Source organism: Pleurodeles waltl, chromosome 1_1 (assembly GCF_031143425.1).
Source record: "Pleurodeles waltl isolate 20211129_DDA chromosome 1_1, aPleWal1.hap1.20221129, whole genome shotgun sequence".
Taxonomy (NCBI): domain Eukaryota; kingdom Metazoa; phylum Chordata; class Amphibia; order Caudata; family Salamandridae; genus Pleurodeles; species Pleurodeles waltl.
The window spans coordinates 30812940-30823649 of record NC_090436.1 but is presented as its reverse complement, the minus strand read 5'-3'; positions in this window follow the sequence as shown (position 1 = coordinate 30823649).

Below are 10710 nucleotides of genomic sequence, written 5' to 3'. Positions count from 1 at the left end.
GCGTGTTGCTGTCATGTAAATGGTTTTGCCTATACATAACCTTGATATTTGTTCATTTTTTCATAGGATACATTTCGGGACTAAAGCAAGAGCGGCAAAAGTCATCAGATTACTATTAATGAATAAATAAACCTTTAGCGCAGCACGTGTTACCGCCTTAGTAGATAGAAAGTTATATTTAATGTCTACTTTATCTTGTTTTTATTTTCCAGGGTTGAATTCGGGAGGATAGCTGGAGCAGCCTTTCATCAGAGTACAAAGCTACAAAAGTCGGGAAAATGGAGGAGAAATCGTTCAGCGAAATGCCAACAATGATGAACGCTGACAACGCCGACAGTGCGTGGTGACCCATAAATGGAGGTAAATGCTTGATGGCAGAGAAACTGCAGATGCTTAGCTAGTACGCTAAGCTGTTCCTGCTGGCAAGGAGCATCTTTATTCAGGTTGCGCCCTGCCCCGCCGCACTGCTTTAAAGGAATGCAGCGGGCGTGACAATGTCCTCCTGTTGTGTTCATCCTAGAGGGAGTCATCCCTGTCTGCTACATAAACCTTCCCCCTGAATTCGGCACCCCTTTAATTCATGTCAGTCCAGAAATAACCCGGAATGTTAATTCTGTGCCTGTATAACCTTCAGAATGTTTCTCAGTTGACAACAATTTCTTACCTTCCCAAAACTGTAACCAGAATGGTGAACATGTACTCATACACAAGCCTATTATAATTTCTCCAGCCCATCTATGAGAACAGTACATCTGGGGAGACCAGTGCTTAAGTTGAGCCGGTAATTTCCGGTGTTCTGCACTGGCACATAATTCTCAGCACAAGCACTAATATCAGTCTACCAGATGGTGGCACTGTTTGTCTAATTTTGAGATGAGCACAACCACAGTCTTTGATAATTAAATATACATTAAAATGACACTTCAGACTTTTCCACACCATTCTTACAGTCTGCGTTGCCAGACTTGTAGGAGTGAGATGATTAGAATTTGACTTGGTTCTGTCACTGGCAGGGCTGGCAGGGGCAGTCCTGAGAAGGGCCCTGGCACTTAATATTTTACAAATTAAGCACTGGGGTAGACCTTTACACTAGCGCTTCACTCACACTCAAAACTAAACTAGAAAAAAAATTAAGGAATCTTCAATCCAAATCATGTTGGCTTTGCCCCCTTTACATGCTGTGCTGAAATGATGGCCCTCGTTATAACATTGGCAGTAAATGCCACCTACCGCCATGGCGACGGGCACCAACATACCGTCGCCATGGCTACCAGCCGCCAACTGCATTATGACCGTAGATGGAATTTCGCCAGAAGGGTGGGGGAATTCCGTAGACGGTCATGGCAGCGGATGGCGGTAAGGTGGCCATGGCGATGGTATGTTGGCGCCCGTCGCCAGCAGCAGCGCCACACCACCAAAACACCACTTACCGTATCATTAGCAATGATACAGCCTGGCAGTGTTTTGCTTGTGGATGCTGCTGCCTCCTGCTGGAGGACTCCCTGCCAGCAGGAAAGGTGGGTTCTCCGACAGGAGAGGGGTGGTGGGGGTTGGGGGTGGATGTGTGGGGGTGTTGTGTGGGGGTGTGTGTGTGTCTGTTTCTGTATGCATGCATGCGGGTGTGAGTCATGTGGAATGCGTGCATGAATGACTGAATGTGAGTGTACGTGTATGTTGTGTGTTGTGAATGCGTGTGTGCGACAATGTATGTTAGTGTATGTTGCGGTGTGTGGGTATATGTATGTGTGCATGTGTGGGTGGATGTGGGTATGTGTGTCTGTATGAGTGTGTATGTGTGCGCGTGTGGGAGTGTAAATGTGCGTGGGTGGGGGGTGGCCGAGGAGTCTGGGGAGGGGGAGGGGGGCAGGTGAGACCCCTATCAGTGCCAGGGAAGGAATTCCCTGGCACTGATAGTGCCTACCGCCATGGTTTTCGTGGCAGTACGATTGCCACGAAAACCATGGCGGTAGGTGGGGTCATTATACCAAGGGTGGGATTGTGACGGCTGCCTGGCTGGAGACCGAAGTCTCCAGCCCAGCGGCTGTTACCACCCTGGCGGACGGAGTCGTACATTGGCCGTTTGGCTTGAGCCAGACTGCCAGTGTCATAATTTGGGAAAATGTACCTCCAGCCTGTTGGCAGTACCTTTCCCCAAATTACCACCATCCGCCAGAGTCGTAATGACCCCCAATGTCTCAGCTTTTACTTGCTGTATATCTTGTCCACAACAGAGCAATTTTGCAAATTCTTACATGACTTCCACTAACATATTGTAACAAAATGCAGGGTTCTTTAAAGTGCCACTGGTTTTATTTTTATTTGGCTGCATTGTCCTTCCCAACAATGGCCGTAACTCCATTATTACACATGCCTCTCCCTAATCTCTTCCATACATTTCTGGGAATGCTCTGTGCTCTCAGGAAGCACAACAGCATCTCTAACTTCGAAAGTAGTCCGCCTTCTCTCTTGCAGTTTGTTTACCATGTGTTCTCTCCAGTTTGTAATAATAATTTATATTCTCACAATCACAGTTTGCTGCTATAGAGAGCTCAGAGCTGCCACATGATTGTCAATGCTTTCACCGACCTTATGTTTTCTGGAGTAAAATCTGCAACATTTCATGAGTGTCTTGATCTTGTAGGCAAAGATTGTTAACAATTGTCTAGCAACATAAGCAAAGACATTTAAATTACTAGCACTCCCAAATACAGGTGCAAACCTACGTTTTCTCAGCGCTTCTCCTCATGAACCGGTCTTCATTAAGGATTTTTCTTTGAGGGTTACATTATTCTCAGATGCAATAGATGGGCCACCAGACATCTGAAGGAAAACCAGTGGCATTGAAGTGCTAGACACAATGGCAAAATACTTCACTGTGGCAGGAAACAGCAAGCTGAAATAACAAACAATGGGCCTGATTTAGAGTTGGGTGGAGGGGGGTTACTCCATCACAAACGTGATATCCCGTCCACAATATTACAATTCCATTATAGCCTGTTGGACTATATAAACCCTCCACAAAACTCTAAATCAGGCTCTCCATCTCAAACTACGTTCCACCCTTACATTGTTCCATTCTACGCATCACATTATCGTTTGTGTCTACATCATTAGCGGGCACTTCATTTAATTTAGTCACTTTCATGAGTATGTATTACGAAGGATCTTTTCTGCAATTCTGTGCAATAACCTGTCTGTAAAGCCATTTTATTTCTCTCAGCCTTCCTCGTTATTTTCTTCCATCTTGCTTCGTTACTGTGGCGACCAAGTCAATCCTCCATTGGCACATGAGCGCATGCGCAGTGCGCCACTCTGCCGTATGGGACACAAAGACGTACAACACTGATCACCTACTGGATCCAAACTGTAGAATTCATTGTGTTCTCTCTTTTTAAAAAAGTGACCAGTTTCTTGTATTGTTGATCAATGTTCTTTAGATAAGTCATCCTCTGGAAATCTTAGGTAACATGTTTTGTGCAGTACTACTCCACAAAGTAGTGGTAGTCTACTGACAAAATCAACCAAAGGTGCATCAAATGTAATGAACCTCTTCAATGAGACTATGGCCCTGGTTTATACTTTTGGGTGCAAACTGCGTTAGAGCAGGTTTGTGTCAAAAAGTATGGCGCCGGCCAGCTCCATTCCAGAGCGCCAGCCGGGCGCCATATTTACGGAATGGCGCAAGCCGGCACAAAGGCCCGGTTAGCGTCAAAATACATAATGCTAACCGGGGTGGGAGGAGGAGTGGGGAAAACTGAAGATTGTGCAAGAAAGAATGGTGCTAGTCAGATTATAGTCAAAATAATGACTCTAACCTGACTAGCACCATTGTTAGACGCACAACCCCCATGGACTTGACTTCTGTCTAAATAGAGACAGGAGTCATGCCCCCCAGCCCAATGGCCATGCCCAGGGGACTTAAGTCCCCTGGGCATGGCCATTGCACACAGTACCATGTAGGTGGGCGCAAGTTAGCCCCCCCCCCATGGCACTTAATTTAAAATAAAAATATTTACATCTACTTACCTGTACTTACCTGAGATGGGGTCCCCCCCAACCTCTGGTGTCCTCCTGGTGTGGGTGGAGGTATTACTGGGGCTTGGGTGGGGACCTGGGGCTCTTTCCATGGTCACTGACCATGAAAATGGGTCCACAGGTCCCCTAACGCCTGCCCTGACCCAGGCGTTAAATAATGATGTTTTCATGCAACTAGGGATATTGTAAGTTAATGAGAGGGTAGAAAAAGGGATGAGGGAGTCTAAATGTTATTATTTTGTTCATCAAAGCCTACCAAAACAAGATCTTGCCTTGTTTCCTAAGAAATGTATTATACTAGATAGGACTATTAAGGAATTGATTAACGGGGGCAAGATGGAGGCACTCATTATAACTCTGTCGGTCGGTGACCGCCAGGGCTATAGTGGCATTCGTACCTCCAACAGGCTGGCAGTACTGGACACCACATTTCAACAGTGTCGGTACCGCCATGGTGACACCGCCAGGACCGGCGGTATACTGCCATGGCGGTCCCGGCAGTTCTAAGCCGTCAGGGCAGTGCTGCAGGCAGCGCTGCCCTGGGGATTTCGACTCCCCTTACCGACAGCCTGTCCATGGTGGTAGACACGCCATGGAAAGGCTGGCGGTAAGGGGACTCGGGGTTGGCGCTACTTCTGCAGAGTACGTAGGGGTCCATTTTAAAGAATGCATTGCGCCACTTTGTAACACCTGCACCACATTACGCCTGCGCCAGGCATAATGTATGCAAGGGGGTGTTCCCCCGTTAGGAACCCTGAAAAAAATGGTGCAGTGAAATTTAAATTATTTCACGCACATTTTTTATGTATTTTTTAACACCTGCTTAGAGCAGACGTTAAAATGACGCACCTAGTTAAATCAATAGGCCTCCTTGCACTTTGCCACGCATTGCGCCACAATAGCATCAAAACTTTTTACGCTATTGTTCAAACTACCACCATGGTGCGCCGTATCTTAAATATGGTGCACACATGGTGGCGTTTGGGGGGTGCCGGGGCTCAAGAAAGGTGACGCTGCATTTGATATAGCGTCACTTTTCTTAAATTCTGCCCTACATTTTTCAAGGAGATTTTGTTCAGATAAATGACTGAGATACCAACTGCTGTGGGTCGGTGGGTCTGCATGTACCCTGGGTCGTTTGGTTCTAGGGACCGAGACTGCACATGGTTTGTATACCCAGACACCTATAGCTGCTTGAACCCAATACAGGTCGAACAAGCACGTGGTCAAAAATATGAGTGGTTGGCCGAGAAGAAGCACAGTGTTACTTAAAAGAAATGTACCTGGCATCAGTCAAGATCTCGAGAAAAACTGAAATCACTAGAGTTATCTGACTAGTGCAAATTAACTGGTGAATCTGACATCCGCTAAACTGGTGCTCCTGCAAAGCGTTCCAATACCTTCGGGTCAAGTTCATGGCATGTGGGAAACTTGATTACAACTCAAAGAGGGACCTTTACCCGGGCCGGCAGGCTCAGCCAGAGGAAGGAGGAGGGATGCAGGAAGCCAATTGAATGGAGATATATTATCACCAGCAGTGGGAGCAAAACCAGGCACGGGATCGCCTCTAGGAATTGGCTTTAGCAAGGGGTGCCCTGGTTTTGCACAAGCATGCACGGTGCAATTGGCACAGCTTGTCTGTGCACAATAAGGAGTAGGGCTGCAGCAAGGCACCCACCTACATTTCCTGCATGCCACCTTGCTGTGGTCTAGGCTTCCAGAGGGGCACGTGTCATGTAGTGAGGCATGGGGAGATCCACACAGGGAGCACATTTACAATGGCACATGTGTGTAGGCTCCCATGGCCCAAGGCCACCAATAAACACCACAATCCTAAACCAGAAGCCAAGGCAAAAGAAAAAAGTTGTGCGCTGAAACTAACATATACGACCGATCGTGAGATGAGCCATGTAAGAGGGCCAGTCTCCAGGGCGTGACCAAAGGAGCAAAAGGAGGGACAAATGTAGCCTATTCACCAACAAAAACAAGGGAATTTAGACAAGCACATGAAGGAACCAATTACAAGCGATGGGCATGCTGTATTCCAGCACAATACACAGCGAGGCTATCGAGAGTGGGGGGGGGGGTCGGCTTGTTCTATTACAACAAGGAATGTAGGAAAAAGATGGCATTCTGTCCTTACCTCAGCTGGGACCAGAAGGAGGTTCAGCTCTGGATGGAATACATTCAATCAATCAACCAGGATTCTTATAGAGTGCAGCTAATCACTCTTTCTGGTCTCAAGGTGCGGGGGGTACTGCAGCTCAGTCGAAGTGCTGGGTGACAGGATCAATTGAAGAGCCAGGTCTTGAGGTCCTTCCTGAATTGAGGCAGAGAGGGAGATTGCCTGAGATGAAGAGGAAGAGAGTTCCAGGTCTTAGCAGAGAGACAGAGGAGGGATCTTCCTCCAGCTGTGGTCTATTGGATCAGTGGGATGGTGGCCAGGGCCAAGTGAATGGAGTAATTTGGTGGGCATGTGGAAGGTGAGGTGGTGGATGAGGTAAGCAGGTCCAATGTTGTGGAGGGCCTTGTAGGCGTGCATGAGGAGCTTGAAGGTGATTCTTTTGTTGACCGGGAGCCAGTGGAGGTCTCTCAGGTGCTCAGAGATATGACTGTGGTGAGGGATGTCCAGGATAAGTATAGCAGCGGCGTTCTGGATTCTCTGCAGTTTCTTTTGGAGCTTCTTTGAGTTGCTGGCATAGAGTGCGCTGCCATAGTCAAGTTTCATGCTGACTGTTCTTCTGGATTGATGGGGATCCTCTTGAAGGTCTTTCGGAGCAGGCAGAGCATGTGGAAGCAGGAGGATGAGACAGTGTTGACTTGGTGGTTCATAGAGAGCAAGGAGTCAAGGATGAGAACAAGGTTGCGTGTGTGGTCGGTCAGTGTGGGGGTGCTCTGAGTGCTGCATGCCACCAGGAGTCATCTCAGAGGAAGGAAGTTGTGCCCAAAATGAGGACTTTTGTCTTTTCAGAGTTGAGCTTGAGACAGCTGTCTTTCATCCAGGCGGTGACTGCATTCATCCAATTGTGGAAGTTGTTCTTCACGACTGTAGGATTGTCAGTGAGGAAGAGGATCAGCTGAGTGTCATCAGCGTTTGAGATGATGTTGAGTCTGTGGTTTCTGATGATGTCTGCTAGTGGGCCCCTGTAAATGTTGAAGAGGGTGGGGCTGAGAGAGGAGCCTTGGGGGACACCATAGCTGATCTCTGTAGGCTTGGATGTGAACAGTGGGAGCCTGACTCTTAGGGTTTGGTCGGTGAGGAAGGAGAGGATCATTCCAGGGCTTTTTCGTGGATGCAGGCATCATGGAGTGTTGTGCAGAGGGTGTGGTGGGAGACAGTGTCGAAGGCAGCCAAGAGGTCCAGGAGGATGAGGGCTGTGGTTTCACCTCGGTCAAGGAGATTGCAGATCTCGTCTGTTGCGGCGAGTAGAGCAGTCTCAGTGCTGTGTTTGCTTCTGAAGCCGGTTTGGGGGGTTGATCTTGATGAATTCGGTGAGTTGAGCGTTGATGGCTTTCTAAATGATTTTGGCCGGGATCGAGAGCAAAGAGATGGCTCTCTGTGTTTCCAGTCTTTAGGAAAAGGGGTGGTCTCAATGGAGCAGTTGATGGTGCGGCAGAGCTGGGGTGATGGTGTTGCTGGCTTGGTTGAAGATGTGGTGGGGGCAGGGGTTCAAGGGGGCTGTGGAGTGGACCGCCTTTATGATCCGTAGGCTGTCGTCAGTGGTGAGGGTGGTCCAGTCAACTGGGATCCGGAACCTTTGTGTGCAGTGGTTGCGGGTGGCGTTGGTAGGTCCTGTTTTGGGAAGCTGTTGTAGATGTCAGAGTTCTTGCAGTGGAACAAGGTGGCAAAGTTGTTGCAGAAAGCTTGGCATGGGGGGATGTCTGTGGTATCAGTGCTGGGTTGATGAATTCTTTGATCACGTGAAGAGTTCTTTGCTGTTGTGTCTGTTGGTGTTGATTCATTCTCGTATCACAGTTTTTTTCGTGACTCTGAGGAGGCAGTGTATGATGTGACAGCAGTTTAAAGGGCTGCATTGTCTGCCAATGTCTTGCTGCACCTCCATCTTCTCTTGAGTCATCTGCAGTTGTGTCTGGACTCTTGGAGGGTGGGGGAGAACCAGCTGGCTTTCTTGGTGATCTGTTTGCCAGAGGGTTTCTTTAGGGGGCCAAAGTGTTGGCGCAGTCGAAGATCCATCGGTGGAGGTGATGTGCTGTCGGAGGTCCATCGTCAGTGGTGTACTGTGGAGGGTGGTGGAGAGTTGGTCTACGGAGACCTTTTCCAGCTTCTGTGCAGGTGGAGGAGGGCATGGAGGTGAAGGGTGTGTTTGGTGAAGAACAAGTGGACACAGTGGTGGTTGGTCCATAGGAGTTTGGAGGTGTGGCTGACGAAGATGTTGCTGCTACTGGAGAATATGGGGTAGAGCATGTGTCTTGCTGAGTGCGTTGGGGAAGTAACCAGTTGTTTGAGTCTGATGCTGTCAAGGTACTCCAGTAGGGATGAGGTGTAGGGGTCGCTGAGGTTGTCCAGGTGGAAATTGAGGTCACCAAGGAGGATGTAGTCTGTACAGGCGAGGGCGTGATTTGTGATGAAGTCGGCTAGGGATTCGCTGAAGGGAGAGAAGGGTCCGGGGAGTCTGTAGAGGAGGGTGCCAGGTAGGGTGGTGTTTAGGTTGGTCTGGATCTGAAAGTGAAGATGCTCCATGTCGGGTGCATGGTCGTCAGCTCCGGCAGTGAGGAAGAGGGTGTTCTTGTGTACGATGGTGATGCCTCCTCCTGGTCAGATGGAGTTGTCCTTGTGGATGATCTTGTAGCCGTCAGGGATGGCGGTGGCGCGGTCCAGTGCAGAGGTGTGGTTTAGCCAGGTTTCCGTGAGGAATGTGACTTTCGGGCGGTGGAGTCAAGCAGCTCCCAGATCTCTATTGCGTGTTTCTTGAAGGAGCGTGTGTTGAGCCGGATGCAGCTGAGGTGGTTGTGACTGTTTCTTGGGGGCCGTTGGTGAGGCTGGTGTGCAGTGGCAGCAGAAGGTGCAGTTGTGGCAGGTGAAGGGTCCTTGGGAGTCACTCAGTGATGCGTGGTGGCAGGCAGTGTTTCGTCAGGCATTGAGGGCATGGAGGAAGCTGGAGTGGTAGCAATGACAGGCTTGTCTTTGGCACTACTTTGGTGCGCAATCAGTGCACCTGCTGCGTGTGGCCATGAATCTGCCACCATTAAGTAGTGGTGGGGAGGTGCTGATCAGCTGGGAGGAGGGAAGAAGAGCTGGGAGGGGCAGGACCACAGGGGCAGGGAGCGGTGAGGGCCGGAAGAGCAATGAGGTGAAAAAGGACACAGAAGAAGAGAAATACCAGAGAAATAGCGCTGAAAGAGAAATACAGTAAAAAGATAGAAAAATAACAGAAAGACAGGAAAACAGAGATAGACAATACTCACCACTGGACCACCAGGGATGAGGCGCAGGCATGAAACCTGCGGGCAGAGGAGGGCCTTGACCTCTACTGGCAACGCAGCCTGTCAAGGTTAGTTAGATTATGGGAAAGTTTATTCCCCCACAGATGGATTTCTGCATGAAGGCACCACAGAAGCAGGCCCCATTTAAATCCTTCACCCAGTTGGGGAAGGGAGCCTTAAAGCAACCCTTTTTAAGGGTCCGGGGTGGGGCGGCAGTGCAAAAGGATTTATTCAAAAGGTTCACCTCAGGCACCTGCAGGCTCTTTAAAGCAGGCTCCTGTACCTGGGGAAAAGCTTGCAAATTCAGTCATAACTGCTCAAAGTGCGGGCCGCCCACCCAGCAACAGCATGCAAGGGGAATTAAAAAAACTCACACAACACTGCCAACATCTAATGGAGCAACAATATACCCCCCCACACCAATAGCCATTTTCTTACCATAACGCAACACCAGGCCCTTCACAAACCACCAACACCATCTGTATGGTGCAAGGGACCTTACTACATTAAACTATAGGTTCTGTTTCACTGGCTAAAGCAGTACCTGAACCCCAGAGAATGGGGTCTATTAGCTGAAGATTTTCTGGAAGGTTTTAGCATTCCCTACACCGGCCTCAGGGTCAGCAGGTTGGCAAAGAATTTGAAATCTGCCGTTGACCTACCCCAGATGGTGGATGAGAAGCTGCACAAGGAGCTAAGCTTGGTGCGGGTGGCTGGTTCCTTCCCATCCCCCCCTTTCCCAGAGTTTGTAGTGTCACCATTAGGAGTGGTCCAAAAGAAGAAACCCAGTAAATTCCATTTCCAATTGATTCACCAGCGGTTGTACCCCAAAGCAAAGAAGACAGACAGTATGGCCCCCATTGAATTTCATATTTTGAGAGACGTGTTGGACTGGGTACACAATGCCACCTATTCTGATTATGAGGCAGTCCTGTTTCTGCAGCCTTCTCATATACCTTCTTTGGGGCTTTCAAGTGTGATGAATTAGTGGCCAGATCCAAGCGGGACACCAGTATGGATGTTGTGGCCTTGGTGGACATTATAGCTATGACTGGATCACTAGAGATAAGGGTTCTAAGGTCTAAAACTGACCAAAGAGGGCAGGGCGAAATGATTTATCTAAGTACCCTGGGGAACTAGCTTATTGCCCAGTGGCTCAGGTTCTAGCATACCTGGATCTGCGGCCACCCACGGGGACCTACTCGTTGTGCAATGCAGACGGCTCCCCGT